The sequence below is a fragment of the Chionomys nivalis genome, chromosome 11 (genome assembly GCF_950005125.1).
Source record: "Chionomys nivalis chromosome 11, mChiNiv1.1, whole genome shotgun sequence".
NCBI classification, from domain to species: Eukaryota; Metazoa; Chordata; class Mammalia; order Rodentia; family Cricetidae; genus Chionomys; species Chionomys nivalis.
Genome location: NC_080096.1, coordinates 58,392,140 through 58,414,936, shown reverse-complemented (window position 1 = coordinate 58,414,936; position 22,797 = coordinate 58,392,140). Strand labels below are relative to the sequence as shown.

General features: G+C 43.7%; 1 protein-coding gene across 4 annotated transcripts in view; it reads left to right on the top strand.

Moving 5' to 3' along the window:
- Nucleotides 1–8,417: 8,417 nt before the first annotated feature.
- The window catches only part of Dennd4c (DENN domain containing 4C), a 103,550-nt gene continuing 89,170 nt past the window's right edge, over nucleotides 8,418–22,797 (top strand). For 2 of the 4 annotated variants that reach the window (XM_057783803.1, XM_057783801.1), the window contains exon 1: nucleotides 8,420–8,757. The gene's annotated coding sequence lies outside the window, so the exon portion shown is untranslated. Of the gene's footprint in view, nucleotides 8,811–22,797 lie in introns of all 4 variants that reach the window. The other 2 variants (XM_057783804.1, XM_057783802.1) reach the window with 2 other exon arrangements.

Here is a 22,797-nt window from a genome sequence, read left to right as displayed (position 1 = left end):
TCTTCCCCGCCACCACCTCCCATTCCCTCCCCCTCCCCCAATCAAGTCTTCCTTCCTCCTCAGCCCAAAGAGCAAGCAGGTTTCTCTGCCCTGTGGGAGGTCCAAGGACCACCCACCTCCATCCAGGTCTATTAAGGTGAGCATCCAAACTACCTGGGCTCCCACAAAGCCATTACGTGCAATAGGATCAAGAACCCATTGCCATTGTTCTTCAGTTCTCAGTAGTCCTCATTGTCCATTATGTTCAGCGAGACCGGTTTTGTCCCATGCTTTTTCAGTCCCCGGCCAGCTGGCCTTGGTGAGTTCCCGATGGAACATCCCCATTGCCTCAGTGTGTGGGTGCACCCCTCACAGTCCTGAGTTCCTTTTTCGTGCTCACTCTCCTTCTGCTCCTCCTTTGGATCGTGAGACTTCAGTCCAGTGCTCCAATGTTGGTCTCTGTCTCTGTCTTCTTTCATCGCCTGATGAAGGTTAATATTCAGGGGGATGCTTATATGTTTTTCTTTGGGTTACGAGTAATTCTACCCTACACACAAAGGCAAGGAACTACCTGGAAGGCAGGGCCTGTTGGAGAGAAAAGAGCCTGCTGAATACATCTGCATATAGTTTACCCAGCTGGTCCTCGGCCTCTGTATCAGCTCCAGCCTCCAGGCTCCTGTCCTGTCTGAGTTCCTGTTTCAGCTTCCTTCAGTGAATAGCAATGTGGAAGAGTAAGTCAAACCAACCCTTTCCTCACCAGCTTTTTAGTTATGGTGTTTCATCACAGCAACAGAAACCTTAACTAAGACAATATTACAAATGAATACATTATTTTAGTTCATTAGGGAAATCATTCTACTCACTTAATGGGTGAGGAGAAGTTAAGCAAATAGCCCACAGAGGGAGAGAACGTGAGGGAAGCGTAGGCTTACTTGTGTAATCCATGATTTTCTTTTTCCTTCTCGACCTCCATCTATCCTTCTTTTTACACTCCCCGACTCCTTCTTCTTTTCTGTTTTTGCTGTGTTTGTGGCACTGGGGAGTGAACCCCGGGCTAAGGCATTCCTCTTTACCTCGGAACTACATCCTCTCCCCTCATCCACATTCGCTAGTTTTTAAGACTGCTATACCTGTGCTACTATGATAAGCTCTGTGCACCTGGGAAAAAAAAAGGTCATAGGAGCACCATGTGACCTTGTCCCCACAGGGCAGAGGCTCAGAAGATTTTGAAGAGATTAAGTAGAATGAGGAAAATGACACTTGTGAGATGAAGCAGTACAGAGGGCCACCGAAACCTCCTGCCCGTTTGAAGAGAAGTAACATTTCCTTTGCATTGCAAATCCGCAGCAATGCACAATGGCCAGGGTCACACGGAGTGAGAAGGCGCTTTCTGCTGGAAAGTCATTTCCTTTTGCAAATGGTTGGCCTGATTGTTCCTATGCACTCCCGCCCCTCCTCTTTTAGGAAAGTTGGGTATGATCACACCTGGCTTCTCACACATGCGAGGCAAGAGGGCTGCAGCTGATATACACCCTTATCCATGATGTATGCATTTATTGAAAGACAAGAGTCTTACTATGTAGTCCTGGCTGGCCTGGAACTCACGGTGATCCACCTGCCTCTGCCTCCTGAGTGCTTAAATGCATATGCCTCCACACGCGGCCTGTATGTATTCTTGTATCTATAAGCTCAGATGAAACTGGGGTGCTATAGAGATCACAGCAGTTAAGTGGTTGCTGGGCTCTCCAGGTCTCTTTCAGCCTTTTAGACGGATTATTGATTTTGTAAAGATTTATTGAATTTTATATGTATGTTTGCATGTATTTGAGCATTTGTATATATACCATGTTTGTGCAGGTGATGACAGATGCCAGAAGAGGGTATTGGGTCTCCCAGAACTGGAGTTGCAGGTGGTTGTGAGACACCTCATGTGGGTGCTGGGAACTGGACTCAGGCTTTCTGTAAGAGTGATAAGTACTCTTAATCTTGGACCCATTTGTTCAGCCCTCTTTGTTTGCTTGTTTGTTTGTTTATTTTGGTTTTTCAACACAGGGTTTCTGCTGTGTGTAACTTTGGAGACTGTCCTGGCACTCACTCTGTAGACCCTTGAACTCACAGAGATCCACCTGCCTTTGCCTACCAACTGCTGGAATTAAAGATGTACACCACCACTGCCTGGCTATTTTTTTTTAATTGAGGATTAAATTTTGTCTTTATTATTGAGAGTGTCATACATGTACACCATGAAATATGATCCTATCTACCCCTCATCCCTTCTCACTCTGGCCATATCCCCTCCCCAACTTCATAATCATTATTATTTATTTATTTATATGTGTATATTTAATAACCCTCTAAATCCACTATAGCATGGGATTCCTACAACAGGCCAGATCCTCAAAACAGAGTTCTCATTCCCTGAGCAACTATTAGCTGCAAATAGTTCCTCAGTCAAGGTAGACAGACGTTTCCGTATTAAGCATCAAAGTGAATTTATTTATCCTGGATGTGTAAGAGTGATCAAGAACACACAAAGTAAAGAATGGCTGGCTCAGATGAAAAGCTAGACTTGCGAGTTTATTCTGGGAGACACTGGGCAGGAAACGGAGATGAAAATTTTATGATAAAATTTAGGCATGAAGAAAATATTAAGAAAAATTACAGATTTTCTCAAGTCTTGTAATCCATCACATGGAAAAATGTAGGGGTATTTCATTTGTATTTAGTAAATAAAGCTTGCCTGAAAGTCAGAGGGGGAAACAGCCCTACTGGTCAGCCTTACAGACCAGGCAGTGGTAACACCTTTAATCCCAGTAGCCACACTAGTTGCCATAGAAATTGAGTGATGTATGTCTTTAATCCGAATCCTAGAGAGAATTATAAAGCAGGAGGAGACAGCTCTCAGACACAGTCTCATTCTGAGATTCCTGGAGGCAGGATCGCCATTTTTCGGACTGAGGTAGAAGTAAGCCAGTGGCTGACTGCTTTGCTCTTCGGGTCTTCAGATTGAACCCCAGTTTCTCTCTCTGAGTTTTTATTAATCATGTATCATTTGACGCCTGACTTTTGGGGCACAAATTTACAAAAAAGTCATTTGCTTGAAGCTTTCTAGTCATTAGCTCAGGCCACAGCCAAACCCAAACCTAGTCACCTGGGTTCAGTAGAAAAACTAGGGCTCCCAGTTCCCCTTTGTCCCAGTACAGCTTCCATGTAAAGATGGAAAACACACAGAGAATTGGATACTGCATGTTATTGTGTTGTCTTTGAATTGTTTGACTGCTGAGGAAAGAGAAACAGCCGTTAAAAGACTTTTGATTATAAATGCATCTGGATTAATCCAACCTATAAATTGCCTTGACTTCAAAATTTAAGTAAAAAGATGTATTGCTTTGGAGAAGAGGTTTTGCTTTTGTTTCCACAGGAAATGAGAGTCTGTGAATTCATTCTTGGGTAAGAAAAATAAGGTTTGATTGATAAAGACCCCCTGAAAAAAAATCTCTGATAGGAGCAGATGACCCAGATGATCCAGCATTTCAGAGCACCTCTGTTGCAGTTTCTTCTGAGCTCTATATTCAGAACAGCTTCAAGACTGCTGGCTGAGATGATCCAGTCTTGCAGAATACTCTAGTCAGGACTTGACAATAATCATAATTTTTCTTTGGGTCCCAATAAGATTATCAGCACCCAAATCAGCAGGAAGTAACCTAGAAAACTATGCTCACATTCCCCAAAAAAATGAATTATGGATGTTTGTCTTTGTTTAGTGTGTTGGTTACAAGTTGTTATGGATAATGATCAAGAAAAAAGCTAAGCAAAAGGAATTAGATTCAAGGTTATTGTTTTGAAAAAAAAGGGGGGATATAGATATGATAGGATAAAAACATAGATCATCAAATCTACTTTTAAAAAGCAACTACTAGTTTTGAATGTTTTACATTGGATGGGACTTTTGCATATTAAATACAAATTTTGTATATTGATACAAATTTAAGATTAATTTTGTTAGAATATTCTTTTTTTTTTTTTTTTTTTTTGGTTTTTCGAGACAGGGTTTCTCTGTGGCTTTGGAGCCTGTCCTGGAACTAGCTCTTGTAGACCAGGCTGGTCTCGAACTCACAGAGATCCGCCTGCCTCTGCCTCCCAAGTGCTGGGATTAAAGGCGTGCGCCACCACCGCCCGGCTATATTTGTATTCTTGTTCATGGTATTGTATCTATTTAGCTCATTTAACAATGTAATGAAATTTCTAGTTCTTTTTTTTTTTTTTTTTTTTTTTGGTTTTTCGAGACAGGGTTTCTCTGTGGTTTTGGAGCCTGTCCTGGAACTAGCTCTTGTAGACCAGGCTGGTCTCGAACTCACAGAGATCCGCCTACCTCTGCCTCCCAAGTGCTGGGATTAAAGGTGTGCGCCACCACCGCCCGGCCTCTAGTTCTTGAAAATTGTTATTGCCAACTGTTTATGATAATAGGGAAATATAAGTTAGTAGTTAATCACCTAGAGTAATTGTACGTGTAGTCACTTTATGCATGTTTTCAAGGCCAAACAAAGATATATTTTAGACAGACAGATCATCTTCAAACACTTCAGAGATCTATAGAATATGGCATTTAAGATGTGTTAATAACCTAGGCTTTTTTTTTTTTATGACAACGAGACATGTCTGCTCCTGGCAGCACCAATCTACTTCAGAGAAGATGATGGGCCTCGAAGAAACTCCCCATGGAGTTTACTTCCTTTGTGGCAAAATTAAGCCACTGGGCAAAAAAAAATGCCCTAGCCAACAGTATGTTGTTCTTATTGGACAAGCAGGACACAAAAGACAGTGACTGCCAAGCATTATCAAGACAAGGAGGGACAGTCTTTCAGAATATCCTGCTTCACAGAAAGGTCTGCTGAATATGCTAGGCCTGTAGGCCGAAGATGAATGCCCCACCATTGCAGAGGAACTTTGGGTGACTGTCCAGGCAGCCAGCTGTTTCTGTCATTACTCACATTTGTTGGAAGTCACTTGCTTGTACTTTCTGCTTACTCAGTTAATATTATTTCCTTCCTGGATCTCTGAGGGAATTGAAGACTAGATTGTTATAGTTTTTCTTGTATACCAGATGCAGAAAGCAAGTTATGTTAGAAAGTAAATTAGGTATAAGGCTTTAGACTCACCAAGATAGGATAGATATGGAACATTTTCTCTGAATTTGTCAAATGCAAATGGATTAGACATTGTTGATGTATTTATTACCTGTATAATTGTATGTAGAAATTGTACTTATTGTGTATAGTTTTTCTTATATTAGTTATAGCCTTCTTTATTTTAGACAAAAAGGGGAAATGTAGTGGCATTTCATTTGTATTTAATAAATGTTTCCTGAAGCTGAAGATCAGAGAGTAGAATAGCTTCACTGGCCAGCCAGCCTTACAGACCAGCAGTGGTGACACACACCTTTAATCCCAGCCCTAGAGAGGAGTATAAAACGGGAGGAGACCGCTCTCAAGCTCAGTCTCATTCTGAGATTCCTGGAGGCAGGATTGCCATTTTCAGACTGAGGTGGAAGTAAGAACCAGTGGCTGGCTGCTTTGCTTTTTGAGTCTTCAGGTTGAACTCCAATTTTTCTCTCTGGGTTTTTATTAATCATGCTTCAGCAAAATTTGGCTTTTCCAATTTTCATATTTTTTAAAAGTAGGAAATGCTTTTGGCATTTCTTACTATTTTAGTTAAGGTCACTATTGCTGTGATGAAACACCATGACCAAAAGCAAATTGGGGAGGAAAGGGTTTATTTGGCTTACGCTTCTACATCACTGTCCATCATAGGAGGAAGTCAAGACAGGAACTCAAGCAGGGGGGGAACCTGAGGCAGGAACTGATGCAGAGGCAATGGAGGAATGGCTTGCTCCTCATGGATTGCTCAACCTGTGTGCTGGCTAGTTTCATGTCACCTTGACACAAGCTAGAGTCATCAGAGAGGAGAGAGCCTCGGTTGAGAAAGTGCCTCTTTAAGACGGAGCTGTAGGCAAGTCTGTAGGGCATTTTCTTAATCGATGATTGAAGTGGGAGGGCTCAGCCCATTGTGGGTAGTGCCATCTCTGGGCTGGTGGTCCTGGGTTCTATAAGAAGCCGAACAAGCCACGTTAGGAAGCTAGTTGAGCAGCACCCCTCCATGGCTTCTGCATCAGCTCTGCCTCCAGGTTCTTGCCCTGTTTGAGTTTCTGTCCTGACTTCCTTCAATGATGAACAGTGATGTGAAAGTGTAAGTCAAATAAACCCTTTTCTCCTCAAGATGGTGTCTCATCACAGCGATAACTCTAAGGCAGCCTGCTTTCTCGAACCCAGGACCACAAGCCTTGGGGTGGCCCTACCTCCATTGGCTGGGCCCTCCCCCATCAATCCCTGTTTAAGAAATTTTTCCACAGGTGTTTTGCATACAGCTGGATCTTTTGGAGGCATTTTCTCCATTGAAACTCTCTCTTTGCGTGTTCTCGCTCGTGTCAAGTGGACACAATACTAGCTAGCACACTGACTTTATTGCTTTTTGATGGTTTCTTAGTTTATAACTTTTATTTTTATGTATGCTTGTGTGTCTCTGTGTGAGTATAAACATGTACATATGGGTAACATTGGGGGCCAGAAGAGGGTGTTGGATCCCCTGAAACTGGAGTTGTAGGTGGTTGTGAGCCTCTGGACAGGGTGCTGGGAATTAAATTCTGGTCCTCTAGAAGAGCAGCAAGTACTCTTAAATACAGAGACATCTCTCCAGCACCCTTTTTTTCCTCCCATTTTTGTGGGTAGCAAAGAACAGGGTTGGGAAAGAAGGGGAGGCCCTTGCTATGCCTGAGGGCTAATGATGTGTACCCAGAAACATTTTTTTTTCAGAGCTAGAGATCCAACCTAGGGCCTCATGTGGGCTAAATAAGCTCTCTCCTATTAAGTTAAACCCATAACTCCACTGAAATATTTTGAAAATATAAATTTTCACATTGGTAAGGAAGGACAAGAAGTCCACAAGCTAGGTTTTCAAAAACGAACGTGTCCTTATAATTTCTGCTGTCTGGATTGTTAGTGTTAGGGTGTTTCCAGGGCCCCAGACTAACGCCTAACTATTGTTAATGGAGCCGTATTTATATTGCTAAGTGTTTCTTCTTGAATCAATTTCGACTACTAATGTGGTTAGGAAAACAATGTCTGGTACCGAAGTCAAAACCAAAAAAAATTTCAAACCTGCAGTAAACGTCAGAGATAAATTGACATCCAGGCCAATCAGACTTAATAGCACTTGTTAGCAAGAATAGTGAAGAAAGAGTAATTTGCGGCAAAATGATCATTATGTGCCTGAGTACTCATCAGATGTGGACAAATCTTTAAAATAATTTAGTGAATTTTTAACTGCATACAGAGAAACCAGTTTCCTTAAGGCGTGTTCACACACGTCATTTATTATACGCTGTCTCCCTTTCCCTCCAAAATCTTATCAGTTGTAATTTCAATCAACTGCGGGGTCACTGGCCAATCCTGTTTTGCCAGGAGGAAAAAAGTAGTGACTTATTTTAAGCCATTTGTTCCTTGAAAAGTTTATACCTTAAATTGTTGTTACCGAGAGGTGGCGCACGTCTTCAATTCCAGCAACGGTGGCTCTCCGAGTGTTAAAAGGGCAGCCTGGTCTACAAATAGACTTGCAGGACAGCCAGGGCTAGACAGTGGAACCCTGCCCCCGCGCTCCCCCCACCTCGCGCGCTTCAACAAAACAAGTTAGAAACATTTTGCCAAAATTGTGTTACAAGAAAGACTCAGAAGGTGTACCTGCAAATCTAGGCTACCTTTGGGAGGCACTAGGGTACTGATTGTTTTTATAAAGAGTTCTACGAGAAATTCCGCGCAGCTAAAGTCTCTCTAGATGTCTGTGGCCCGCTTGGAAAGGAACAGCCCTCCAGTGTCACTCGGACTTTGAAGTCACCCAGTTATGAATGCCACTTCCAGCCTCTACTAACTGCGCGTCTAGCTCTCTTTTCATTGACCTTGAACTATTCAGACTCGCTATTCCGTCTTGGAAAGCCCCAGCTGGGAGAGGGAGCGGTCACCTGCTCCAGGCCACCACAATAAACAGGCTGCAAGCAGCGCCCGGTGCGCTAGTCATCTCTTGCTTCGGGGTCTCCGAGGCCAGCGTCAGGACTCTGAGAGCGCGCCCAGAGGTCGGCCACGATGGGTCCCTCTGCCAGGAGGAGGAATAGGGCACCCAAACCCGGCCAGCGCAGCCAGGGAGGTCTTCTCCAGGCGCAGGGGCGTGGCCTGAGCGAAAGGCTTGGTTCAAGTCTGGGGGCGTGGGTCAGTCACTGGGCGGAGCCTAACCATAGGGGCGTGGCTCTAGCGGGGCGGGACCGCCCTCGGACCCCGCCCTCCCCGCGCCCTTTCCACCGCCCCCGCAGAAGGAAAGGGAGAGGGAAGAAGGGAGGGAAAGTGGTGTTCTGTGGAAAGGGGCGGAAGGAGAGGAAGGCAAAAAAGAAAAGGGAACAGAAACATGGCGGTCTGCGGTCGGGACGGGCTCGCCGCGGGCAGCTCCTAGACATCGGTCCTCCCGCAGCGCCCGCGGCCCGCGAGCCCCTCGGCCGGCAGTTGTCCTCGCTGCAGGCGGTGCCCCTCGAGACCCGGCCGCGCGGAGGCGCAGGCGCAGAGGGGCCGCCGGAGTCCCGGCCCTGCCTGCTGAGGGTGCCCAGGCCGCGTCGCCGGCGCCTTCTCGCCCCAGGAAGCCGCTTGTAGTGTCGGGCCGTCGCTGACGGGGCTGGCGCAGGTGAGTCCGCACCGCCGCCCTGCCTACGTCTCCCGCGCCGCCGGGCCGCGCAGGTAGCGTGTGGGACCGGAGTCGGAGGTGGGGAGCGGCGGGCTGGCCGGCCTAGGCGCTCAGCGGGCGGGAGGTCCCCGGAGCCTGCTGGCTGCGGCCGGAGGGCCTCGTGAGGATCGCGTCGGTGCTGGGCCAGGGCCTGGCCTCTGCCGCCGGGGTGGGGCGGGAGCCGGACTCCGGGGCCCTTGGCCCGGCCGGCGGGTCGCTGCTGGTGGCGGTGCCTCCAGGGAGCCGGGGTCGTCTGACGCCGCGGAGGTGGAGGCAGCCCGGGCGCAGGCAGGTGCCGCAGGTGAATTCAGGGCATTTCCTCCTCTGCCGGACGGTGGCCGATGCCTAGGGGTGCTTTGTTGGGGATAACTTATAGGAAGACTCCATTCAGTCCGGAGTGACTAAACGCAAATAAAGCCAACTAATGAGCCCCTAGTGCCGACTCTTGGAAGAACTGTAACTTTAAAGCGTTGGAGATGCTGTCACGTCTTCCCCCTCCCCTTTCTGTGCTTCGAAGGCCGTTTCCCTCCCGAAGAATGTGCTGGGAGAGAACAAATAAGGAATGACCCAGTTTTTAAAATGTCCCTCTCCCTTTCTTCCCCCACATTTTGTTGGTTTCACACGGGAAAATTTAGGGCAGTTACCGTAGTTACTTGAGCAAATGCGAGGGAAGGTGTCATCCCCCGTTCTGAAAGCTCAGCTTGGGCGATTGTGCTTACTGAGGTTGTCATGCACCGTAGCCTGAGCAGTTGACCGACTGAGTCGGCTTAATTGTGTGCAACTGGAGTTAAGATGTTCTCACACTCCAGCTGACCCTAGGAGTAGGTCTTCCATTCCTGTCTCTGTTTCCAAGGAGAAGTAAGATAGAAGAGATCCTTAGGTGTAATGTGCTGTCGCCAAGTTTTCAGTAAACATTTGATTTGAGGAAACCATGTATATTACCTCAAATCTGGAACGCTTTGTGTGACTTTTTGTAAGAAAAAAAGAATTGCGAAAGGAAAAATCTTTTTTTTCTATCTCACTCATTATAACCATAAAAACCTGCTATATTTTCTTCTCTGTTCTCCATATTAATGTTAAAAAGTTGGCAAACTGCCTTCTTGACGTACGACTGGGAACTCAAAAATCTCAGAAATAAACTTAGATTTGTGTTCATGAACATGACCTGCCTCTTACTGGATTGCATTCAATCGTTTTTTAGTTACTGCTATTCAGTTCACTTCCTACCACATGGTGGGTGACTCCTTTGACTATTTATAAAGTAATTGATTGAGATTAAGGGGTCTAATCGTCTCTATTACCTGTTTTAGTGAAGTAATCCTGTGTCATTTGATTTTTGGCTCATGATACTTTGCCTGAGGTATAATTGTTTGGCTGTTTGAATAATAGAAAAGATGTGTTAGAAATGTTGATGTTTTTGTATTTTAATACTTTACTCCTGTGTAATTTGTAAATGCGTTCTGGGAATAAATACAGTTTTTCATAGTATAAACTTTGGCTTGTAGTTGAAGAAATTGGTGGAAAAGTTGTAGGCAGAGACTGTTCTTAAAAGCAATTTTTTTTTTTTGTTTTTTGTTTTTTGTTTTTCAAGACAGGGTTTCTCTGTGGCTTTGGAGCCTGTCCTGGAACTAGCTCTTGTAGACCAGGCTGGTCTCGAACTCACAGAGATCCGCCTGCCTCTGCCTCCCGAGTGCTGGGATTAAAAGCAAATGTTTTAAGTTACAAGGAACTGCCGTGTTGTGCAGGCTATAACAATTCACAGTGCCAGGTTCGGATGGTTATTTGGGCAGGTGAGCTTTAAAGGGAGCACATGTTAGGCGTCTGTAGTGAAATGCAGTGTGTAACTTATGCATGGAGGATTTTGCATGGTGAATAATGACAAGGCACCCTTGCTTTTGTCTATCTGCCTGCCAAGACTGAAGCATCTCCTATTTTCATTGGTGCTTCCTGCCAAAACAAATACCATAATGGCTTTGCTGCTCACTTTAAAGTGGTGTTTTCGTCTTGTTCTTGCACCTCAAGTGCAGGTTGTAAGGTGAAAAAGAAAGCAGCTGAGTCAGTGTCGGGTTGTCTCGGCTGGCTGTTGTGATTTGAAAACGGAATGTCTGTTACAATTACAACACAGGTTTTCATAGTACACAAATTTGAATGCGCCTTTTTGGGGGATGGTGCCTCACAAATGGTACCTTCTTTCAGGCTGTCAGTCTTCTAGACAGGAGCAATGGGACGTCTTAGTGGAATGGGAAGTTGTGCAGTTTGGGAAGCCAGGGGTAGTGTTGCACAGTTCTAATGCTCTCCACTTGGAAGGTGGAGGCAGGAGGATTGTGTGAGGCCAGCTCCACGACTCAGCAAACAAGTTTCATGCCAGCTTGGGTTGAGTGGTGAGACCATGTTTAGGAAAAACAAAACAGAGCACCAAAAAAATAGTTGAAAATTGAGAAAAGAATGTTGTATTATAGCATAGTAAAAGAAGTTTCTTAGCATCATCTCGTAAGGAACTCCAAATTTAGATACTTTATTATTTGAAATTGATGATAGTATTTGTGGGAATTTTTTATAATCGTCTTGCTTTTGCCTCAGTCTGGGCACTAAAGACATCATGCCCAGTTTGAAAAGTACTTTTTTTTTTTTTTTTTATTACAAGTCCTGCTGTATGTATAGTCTAGGCACTTGCTGTGCCTTCCTACCTGGGCCTCTTAAATTCTGGGAAAGGTAAACGTACACAGCTGAGGACACCCTTAAACGCTCCTGCCTCCTCAGGTTCAGGGATTGCAAGTCTTCATCACTGCTCAGACTCACACTTGACTTCCAGTTGCTCTTGGATGTCTTTTTTCTTTATTTCCCCGTCACATTCATAGTGTTTGCTAAGAAAGCTGGTAACACTTCCTCCTTTCAAATTGGTATGGCTTTTTCCTACTGCTGCTCAGATCATTGCTGTGGAGGGAATACAGTACAATTCTCATGCACGACTTCTTCGTGCTACTGTGGTTTTTAGGTGGAACCAGAAACTTAGGCATACTGAACACTTCCTCTACCACCAAATCACACCTCCAGCTCACACACGTAGTTTAGACATTTTCGTGGCCCTACAGTAAAGCATGTAACAATAAATAGGGTGATGGCACATGCTTGTAATCCCAGTAGTTGGGAGATGGAAGCAGGCGGATCAAGACTAGCCTCAGTTTCAGAATGAGGTTGCAGACAGCCTGGCTATTCAAGATCCTGTCTCACCACACAATCAGGGCCAGTGAGATGGCCGAGAAAGTAAGGCACTTGTCACCTGACCCAGGTTTGACCCCTAGGTCCCGCTTGTTAGAAGAGCAAAGTGACTCCTGCAAGTTGTTCTCCGATCTTCATGCACGTGCTGCACTACGCACATCTACCCACATACACAAAGAAGTCAATAAAAGTTAGGTAAATGGAAAAAAAAGTCAAAACCCCAGTAATGGCAAAAAAGCTGGGCGTGCCATTTGGGAGATATTTGGGAGACTGAAGTGGGAGGATTATGAGTTCAAAGCCAGCCTGGGCTATGAGACCCTGTATCAAAAAAGCAGTAAGGAAAAGAAAAAAAATAAGAATGGGGGAGGGGGAAGGCAAAGCATAGAACAATTTTAAGGCACTAAAATTAAATGTGAAGCTATAGTAGTAGATTAATACACTATTCATTTGTTCAAAGCCATAGACTGTCTACTACCCAAAGGGGGCCCTAATATAAACTAGAGACTCTGGGCGATGACTGTGTGTGAACGCAGCAGATTGATCAGTTATGAATTAATACAGATAGTGCCCTGTGGAGGTGGCCCTGCACGCCATGCACTGGTGAGATTAGGTGGGGCTATAGTGTGTATGGCTGTGTTCATTATTATCTCAGTCTAGTCTGGGATTTGAGGTCTTCCTGCCTCTGACTCCAGAGTTTTAGGATTACAGGTGTGTGCCACCATATTGGCTCTTGATTTTTTATTGATCTAGATTGTTCTCAATTGCAAGTGCTTATATATTTAGTAGTGCATGGGTTGAAAGATGAGACCACCTTAAGCTGTAATCACCAGTGGTTGTAACTGAAGGATGTGCTGGAAACTGAACTTGGGTCCTTTGGAAAGTGGCACGTTTTAACTGCTGAGCCACCTCTCCAGCCTCTTTATGTCACTTCCCTTCCTGCTTCCTAATGGTTAAACTTGCTTTTCAATTTTTTTTTTTTTCGGTTTTTCGAGACAGGGTTTCTCTGTGGTTTTGGAGCCTGTCCTGAAACTAGCTCTGTAGACCAGGCTGGTCTCGAACTCACAGAGATCCGCCTGCCTCTGCCTCCCGAGTGCTGGGATTAAAGGCGTGCGCCACCACCGCCCAGCTTGCTTTTCTTTTTTAAAAGATTTATTGTGCCGGGCGCCTTTATTCCCAGCACTCGGGAGACAGAGGCAGGCGGATCTCTGTGAGTTCGAGGCCAGCCTGGTCTACAAGAGCTAGTTCCAGGACAGGCTCCAAAGCCACAGAGAAAACCTGTCTCGAAAAGCCAAAAAAAAAAAAAAAATTATTATTATTATTTGTTTTTTTTCGAGACAGGGTTTTTCTGTGTAACAGCTCTGACTGTCCTGGAACTTGCTTTGTAGACCAGGCTGACCTCAAATTCGTGGAGATCCACCTGCCTCTGCTTTCCAAGTGCTGGGATTATAGTTGTGTGCCACCACTGCCTGGATGTTTTTATTATTTTTGATCATGTATATGTGTGCCTGTGTGTAGGTATTTGTATGTGAGTGCAGGTACCTGCAGAGGCCAGAGGAATGTCCCCCTCTCTAATCAGTCCTCACACTCATGTATTAGCTTAGCTGTCCTGCTTGTGATTCCCAAGTGATGGATCTGTATGCCTGTGTGCATTCAGTGTGTTCATCGCTCTCATTCCTAACATCGTGAACAAAGTTTGCCAGTAAGCTTCTTTATCTGCTGCACCACCTACTCATGCCCCTGTGCTGTGCTTTAAAGTAGTTCTGAGGCTTGAGAAGTGGCTCAACAGATAAGAACACTTGTTCTTGCAAAGGACCTGAGTTCAACTCCCAGCATCCACATGGTGGTTCCCAGACATCTGTAACTCTAGTCCAGCTCTTCTGACTTCTCTGACCTCCACAGGCACAGAATGCCTGTGGTACATGTACATATACACATTACATAAAGGAAAGCTTTTAAAAAGTAGTTAGGAACAAAAAAATCTCCATTTGCCTCTCTCTAAAACCTTTTGTTCTTGTTATTCGTTTATTGAATGAGATTTTTATCCCAAGCTGACCTGCAATTCACAGTATGACATGGATGGGCCTCAAACTCAGGCAATTCTCTTTCTTTAGCCTTTTGAGTGCCACGATTGCATGAAGTATGTATTACATGAAGTGTGTCCCACTACGTAAGCCCTACTTTCCACTGGAAACTTAGATGCCTGAAAGAATAAACTTGAAAAGGTTTGTTTGTTTGTTGTTTTTGGTATTTGTTTTGAGGGGGGTAAGAGTGAAGAGAGGAATTTAGATCAAACATAGACCCATGACAATTAACTGAATGTTGCTTGGGAATTGGCTAATGGAACAAAACAGAAGGTAGACACCACCACCCCCAAGGTTATATGTGATTTTTTTGTTTGTTTGTTTGTTTTAAAGGGTGCTGTACATTGAATTTGGAGCCAGCTTTTACATGATAATCATGTATTTCAGCATTTAGCTAGATTCCCAGCTCTACGTAGGAGATTTTAATATACAGGAAGGTGAATTATTCAGAGGCTGGTTAGATGGCTCAGTGGATAAAGTTATTTGCTGCCAAGCCTGCCAACCTGCCTTTGATCCCTGGTTCCCTCATGGTAGGAGACAACATCTGAAAAGTTGCCATCTGACCTCCACATGGATGCTGTGGCAAGTTTGTACTTCCCTTCCCAAACAAAATAAATAAGTGCTAATTTTTTAAAAAAGAATTATTCAGTAATTTAGTCTTTCTATAATTAATGGAATGACATGATTGCACTCTTTATTCTGTAGACTATAACACAGTGGTAACCGTAAGTCATATTTGAGGCGTGTGGGGTTCTTTTCAGGCAGAGACGTAGTTATCTTGGCCTTAGGCTTTCTTTTTTTTTTTTGGTTTTTCGAGACAAGATTTCTCTGTAGCTTTGGAGCCTGTCCTGGAACTAGCTCTTGTAGACCAGGCTGGCCTCGAACTCACAGAGATCCACCTGCCTCTGCTTCCCAAGTGCTGGGATTAAAGGCGTGTGCCACCACCGCCCCGTGGCTTTTTCTTATAAAGTATTTCCCTTATTACATGACTGTTCTTTTTTTGTCCTGAAAGACTATATTCTCACCTATTATCCTCAGCATTTTCTTTAATTTTTTTTTTTTTTTTATTTTATGTGCATGGTCTTTTGCCTGAGTGTATATTCCCTGAGCTGTAATTACAGGTGGTTGTGAGCTGCTATGTGGTACTGGGAATTGAACACAGGTCCTCTGGAAGAACAATTGGTGCTCTTAAACTTTTAAGCACAGAGCCCTCTCTTCAGCTCCTATGCTTTTCTTTTTGAAACAGGGTCTTGCTTTGAAGTCTAGACTAGTTTTAAACTTGTAAAAATCCTCCTGCCTTAGCCAGATACCTGGCTAGAAGTGTAATTATCATTTATTTGGAGATTTCCTTCCCTCAGACAGGGTCTCGCTCTAGATCTGACTAGGTGGGAACTCAGTAGACCAGGCTGTCCTTGAATTTACAGAGATCAATATCATATCTCCCCCCCCCACACACACACACTTTGGAGTGCTGAGATTAAAGATATGCACCACCAAGCCTGGCTCTTTTTTGTTTGTTTTGTTTATTGACGTCATTATTTTAAAACTTTTTCATGTGCTTGTGTGTGTGGGTGTATGTGTTTACTTGTGTGCAGCACATGTATGTACAGGTGTGAGTTCAAGTGTGTGAGTGAGTGTGAATATAGAGGGCCGAGGCTGATATTTGGAATCTTTCTCAGTCACTCTTCCACAGCTAGTCTCAGTAGCCAGCTTACTGTGGGGATCCCGTCTCTGCCTTCAGAGGTTGGAATCACAGGAACACTGCCAAGCCTACTCAGAATTTACATGGGCTCTGGGGATCAGACTCTTGCCTGTGGGATAAGAACTTTATTAATCACTGACCTCCCTTTCTTTCCCCTAACATTTTAACATTTTAGAGAAAGGTGTGTGTGTGTGTGATTGTCAGAGGACAACTTGCCAGAATTAGTTCTCTCTTTAGACCACATGAGAACTGGAGACCCTGCTTGTCAGGTATCCTGATAAATGCTGTTATCTGCTGAGGCACCTCACTGGCCCGTCTGTTTTGATTTTTGAGACCTGATCTTTCTTTGTAGTCCAGTTTGGCCTGGAGCTCCATATCTAGTCCAAGCCAGCCTCAAACTCAAGATCCTCCTGTCTCAGCATTTGAGTTCCAGGTGCAGCTAGGAGGTCCAAAAGAGAAGGGGTAACCAAAATAGCTGGATTATATAGGGAACAGCAATTGGGATAAGGGAGTCCCAGGGTTGGAGAAGTTTAGGGTAGCGGGTGAGGTATGCTAGCCAGGAGGACCCTGTAACAGGTAGGGACAGAGAAAACCATGGTTATTTTCTACTATTCCTTCTCAAAGTATCCGTTGTCATTCTTTTGTAAAAGTTTTCTTGCCTTCATTTTGTAGGACCAGAATGCACTCAAGGCCCAGAAACTTAATGTATTATAATCCGTTGCTACCATTCTGTCTTTTTGTATGCTCAGCATGCATTTTACTCCGGAGTCATAGTCCCAGTTCCTGCCACTTGTTATGACTCAGAGATCACCCACAGTTTGACCATGGGAGACTCTTTAAGCTAGTCCCTGTGACTGTTAATCTTAGACGTGCCTTTTGTCCTTTGTGCTTGGCATTCTAGGTGTAGCGTATGTTTTTCTTGATTCACTTCAGCCCTCATCATTTCTCCAGGGGACCCTGCTCTGGTGTGTTACTGAAGGGGTGGATTAGGTATTGTTTGTTGTTTTGGTGACACTGCTTCTGGATGTGTTTTTAAGCAATCAGAACTAGGAGGGAAACCCATATCATTTTTTTATTTCTTTTTTCTTATGTGTACCTGCATTTGGTTATGTGGGTGAATGTAGGTACCCACAGAGGCCATGAGAGGATGTTGGATCCCTTGGAGCTGGAGTTACAAATGGTTGTGAATCTCCCCATGAGGGCTCTGGAAATTGGGTTCAGTTCTCTGGAAGAGTTGCTAGCACTTTGAACTGCTGAGCCATCTCTAGCACAGCGTTCCTAATGCTGCAGCGCTTAATACAGTTCCTCATGTTGTGCTGGCCCCAACCATAAAATTATTTTTGCTACTTCATAGCTAATTTTGAATACAGTTATGAATCATAATGTAAATACCTGGGTTTTCTGATGTTCTCAAGAGACCCCCATGAAAGAGCCAGTCGAGCCCAGGGGTCTCGACCCACATGTTATAACCCCTGCTCTAGCACCTGTAATTTGGAGACAGGATCTCTTTTTGCCCAGGCTGGGCTCTACATCTCCAACCATCCTGTCTTTTTCTCTCTTCTCTGTGTTCCCAGGCCTGGCTCTTGTGGAAGCATTTTGAACAGGAACCTCCTGTCCATTAGCAGTCCTTCTGCAGTTTTCTTGAGTCCCTGCCTGCCTGAGTCTGATATTTATCTACTCCTGTTTCTCTAGATTTGCTGTTCTGAGCATTTTAGTGAAGTGGAACCGATCTGCATATGGTGTCTGTGACTAGCTTCTTCCACTTAGTGAAGTGTTTTCAAGGTTCATCTTTGTGGGACCATGTGTTGGTACTTCATTTCTTTTTTATTGTTGAGTGACACTCCATTGTATAAATAATTATGTGTAGGTACCACTTTTTGACTGTCCATCAATTGATGGACATGTGTGTTGTTTCCTTGATTTGCTTGTTTATATTACTGCTGTCAGTTCTGTTGACTTGCATATATAATAAATTAATAAAATTTACATATGCTTAAATTATTGGGACAGGGAAAACCTTAAAGTTGTTAAAGTTTACAGTTGTTAAAGTATTTGCTGTACAAATAAGAGGACGTGAGTACCCACATTTTAGCCAGGTGTCGCATTGTGCTCCCATAATCCCCAAACTGAGAAAGAAGGTAAATCAGGAGGATCCCTGTGGGGTCTTGCTGTCAGTCTTCTCAGTTGGTGAGCTCTAGGTTCAGTGACCGATCTTTTCTCAAGAATAAGGCAGCCGGGCGGTGGTGGCGCACGCCTTTAATCCCAGCACTCAGGAGGCAGAGGCAGGCGGATCTCTGTGAGTTCGAGACCAGCCTGGTCTACAAGAGCTAGTTTCAGGACAGGCTCCAAAGCCACAGAGAAACCCTGTCTCGAAAAACCAAAAAAAAAAAAAACAAAAAACAAAAAAAAAAAAACACTTGAGGAAGAAACCCAAGATCCACCTCTGGTCTCCACAAACGTGTTTACATTCTCACGGACACTCTCTTTCCCGCATTAAAGAATAAAATCAAGCTCTAGTGATGCTGTAGATTGAACTCAGGACTTCTCTTATGCTAGGCAAGTGATCTATCATTGAGATATATCTCCACCCTTAAAATGTTAATTTCTGAATAATTTTAGATTTATAGAAAAGTTGAAAAGATAGTGTTTCTCTCCTTCCTGTTAACATTTTATGTTTCGAGTTGGGCATAGTAGCTCCCAGCACTCATGAGGCTGAGGCAGGAGGGTTGCCGTGCTTTCCATACCAGATTGGGCAACATAGTAAATTACAAAATGAGACTCTGTCTCAAAAAAGCCACATAATTCCAAAATAAAACATTTTATATTACTATGGCATAATTGTCCTACATTGGCATTAACCAAAGTATGGACTTTGGTTTTACATGAATACACATTTATTTATTTGGTTTTAATGTTTTTATTGGCATATATTATTTATACATAATAATATGTTTCATTATGACATCCTCATATCTGTATATAGTGTATTTTAATCCTATTCAACCCCATTACTTTCTCGTACCCCTACTATTCCCATGATCTTCTTCCTCCTCCTAGCCCTGCATCTGCTCCTGTCTTTTTAGTGACCTAATGAGTTTAATTGGGGTTGTTCACAGGAACATAGGTGACAGGTTAATCATAGGAGCAACACTGAAGGAAGTGTCTTTCCCCAGCAACTGTCTACAGCTCCTGTGGAGTGGGTTGGCCCTTCATACAGGTTGTTGGTAGGTCTGCTGTTCTGGGAATCCCATCTTCTGAGGCTTCATGCATAACTGGGTGACAGCCTTCACAACATTCCACCCCAGTGCTGCCTCAGAGTGTCTTTCTCCCCCCTCTTTCCTGGTTCCTAGCCCTGGAGTCGTTGGTGTAGATGACCTGTTTCTAAATGCCCGAGCACTCTGCGGTTGCTTCATTTTGGCTTGCTAGGATTTCTTGAGCCAGAACCTGGCTGCTTAACCCAGGCTGGCCTGGAGTTGGAAATCCCCCTGTCTCAGCTTCCTGAGTGCTGGGATTACAGGCTAGACTAGTGCCACCGCATCTAGTTTAATATGCTTTTCCTGTTCTAGGAGTCATTGAAGGACACAGAATTGCCTTAGCACACATGTGCTAAAGTTATGTATTCACACCGATGCTTCTAATTCCATTCTAGTACACTGGCTCTTTTCTTCATATTCTCCAGATTTGTATTCATTTTCTTACAGCAGGAATTCTGACTTCCAGCAATTGTTCACTTACAGAGTAGGTACAGATAAATGCAAAATTGTTACACCAAGACCACCATGAAAATCCTTCTAAAAACAAAAAAGAAAGGGTCAAAATTTCTTTTTTAGTTCTTTTTTTCAAAATACTGTGTTCAAATGCTAGTGGAATTCAGTCATTTTTTAAAAGAATAAGGTTTATTATATATTTAAAAAACCTTGCAAATAAAAAAAAATCATACACCAAAATTAAGCAGACTCAAGTTGTCCTTTTTAAAATTCCCAGACATGTTATATTATCAATTTGATACATAGGTCCATTACCTTATAAATCTCGGTGGTAAAGCTAATTGCCTCCCTCTCTTTTACTCCTTTTTCCTTGCCTTGATGGGGTCTCCTGAAGCCCAGGTTGACCTCTGAATCCCTCCACGAGATTGGCCATGAACTCCTCATCTTTCTGCTGCTACCTCCTAAATTCTGGATTTACAGGTAGTGCCACCAAGCCCAGGCTCCCTGCCTCCTTTCTTTGAGACATGATCTCATTCAGCAGTCCTGGCTGATTTAGAACTCACTGTGTAGACCAGGCCAACCTCAGACTCCTGGTGCTCCTTCTGCCCTTGCCACCACACCTGGCCATCTTAACTTTGCATAACATTCAAAAAGGGAAGTTCTAGTTTTCCCAAGGGGATTTGGTGGATAACAACTGGATTTATTTAATTAGTAGTGGCTGCTGTCTTCTCTACTTTCCAGGGCTCTTTTATCTTATCTGACTTTCTTTTTTTCCCTCCCTGTTTCTCTCTCCCTCCCTCTAGCTCTTTTGAGATAGGACCTCATCTTTTAGCCTTGGCTGACCTGGATGAAACTCACAATCTAGCTCAAGCCCTCTCTTTACATTACTTTTGTATAAAACTCGGAACCGCAAATACAACAGTGGAGAATATCATTGTTTTGTCAGCTGATTTTATTTGAAAGGACTTCAGTTTTATAGTTCTCTGATATAGGAGGCATAACTGGTCTTGATAGAGCTGTCTGAAGAAAACCACTAAATCCCTGTTTTACATTGCTTAAATGTAGCCAATAACTGATAAAATGGTACTTTCCTTGTTTTCTTTGATTTAGAAAACTTATTCATTTTGCATGGTGTGGGAACATACAGATAAATTTTGAAACTCTGGAAGAAACCTTTTTATTTCAGTGAGAAAAATTGTGTGGATGATATTTAGTTGTGTATGTTGAAGCTAATGGTGTTTTGTTTACATTAATGAATGTTTTGGGTATGTGTGCGGTGGTACCTGCCTTTAATCCCAGCACTAGGGCGGCAGAGGCAGGAGGGTCTCTGATTTCAAGGCTAACCTGGTCTACAAAGGGAATTTCAGGACAGCCAGGGCAACACAGAAACCTGTCTGGGGCTGGGGGGGGGGGGTGCTAGTCAGTAAGAAGTATGAAATTAAGTTATAAAAGATTATCTTTGTTGTATTGGAGAATGAATATTAAGCCTTATAAACTGATTTTTGCACCTTTTTAAAAAGCTTTGTTAAACTGGGTGGTGGTGGCTCCCACCTTTAATCCCAGCACTCTGGGAGGCAGAGGCAGGCAGATCTCTGTGATTTGGAGGTTATCCTGGACTACAAGAGCTAGTTCCAGGACAGGCCCCAAAGCTACAGAGAAACTCTGTCTCGAACCCCCAACCTCCCCCAAAATAAAGCTTTGTTGAAGCTAAGTGGCATGGGAGGCTGAAGCAGGAGGATGAATTTGAGGCTTGCCTGGGCCACAGTTATAGATAACCTGGGTTTCAGAGTGAGACCCTGTCTCTTAAAACCAAACAGAAAAGCTTTTGCTCCACAGAGCCGTAGCAGGGTTAAGAGGAAAGGGAATCAACACTATCTACAAATGTGGGATATTACTAAAAAATTATATTTAGAATCACTGTATTGACTGGCAATCAAACTTGTAGTTATTTAGCCAGAATTGCTCTCTTGAGGCCATACCTGCACCCACTCCACACCCCCAGGCTCATTTTAGCATTAAGATAGCAGCAGGATGTGGAGACAACTCAGTATCCTTAAGTAGATGAAGGAATAAAAATGTGAGGTGCACATGCAGAGGAATAATGTTCAACTGTAAAGTAGGAGTAGTCTGAAGTGACTGTGGTAGAGAGAGTTAAATGTGTAGTATTTGGGCTTTTCAGAGGACAAGGCAAAGGATAAAAGGACTCCTGTGACTGAGTTCCACTCGTCAACACAAAACAAAACCAAAAATATATAAAAATAAAGTATAGGCCTGGAGAGGTGGCTCAGCAGTTAAGAGCACTAATGGCACTTCAGAGGACCTGAGTTCAATTCCCAGCACCCACACCAGGCATCTCAAAATAGCCCATAACTCCAGCTTCAGGGGAATCCAAATACCTGGGAATTTGGCTTTTCTTGTGCACATACTCACCCCCCCCAACATAATGTGATTTTTAAATTTTTACTTATTTTTATATGTATGGATAATACACCTGCTTGTATATTTGTGCTCTACATACATGCAGTGCCTTTGGAGGCCAGAAGAAGATGTCAGATTTTTTTTTTTTCGAGACAGGGTTTCTCTGTGGTTTTGGAGCCTGTCCTGGAACTAGCTCTTGTAGGCCAGGCTGGTCTCGAACTCACAGAGATCCGCCTACCTCTGCCTCCCGAGTGCTGGGATTAAAGGCGTGCGCCACCACCGCCCGGCTAGATTTTTTTTTTTTTTTTTTTGAACTCTACACTTTTCTCTGCTCCCTCGCTGGCCTCTCCTCTCCCCTTCACCCCTCTCCCATGGTCCCCATGCTCCCAATTTACTCAGGAGTTCTTGTCCTTTTCTACTTCCCATGTAGATTGATCCATGTATTAAGGTCCTCGTTGTTGTCTAGGTTTTCTGGGATTGTGAATTGTGGACTGGTTTTCTTTGCTTTATGTTTAAAAACCACTTATGACTGAGTACATATGATAATTGTCTTTCTGAGTCTGGGTTACCTCACTCAATATGATGTTTTCTAGATCCATCCATTTTCTTGCAAATTTCAAGATTATTTTTTTCTACTTGGTAGTCCTCCATTGTGTAAATGAACCACATACTCCTTATCCATTCTTAGGTCAAGGGGCATTTAGGTTGTTTCCAGGTTCTGGCCATGCTGCTTTGAACATAGTTGAGCACATGTCCTTATGGCACGATTGAGCATCCTTTGAATATATACCCAAAAGTGGTATTACTGGGTCTTGAGGAAGGTTGTTTTCTAATTTTCTGAGAAATCATCACACTGATATCCAAAGGGGCTGTA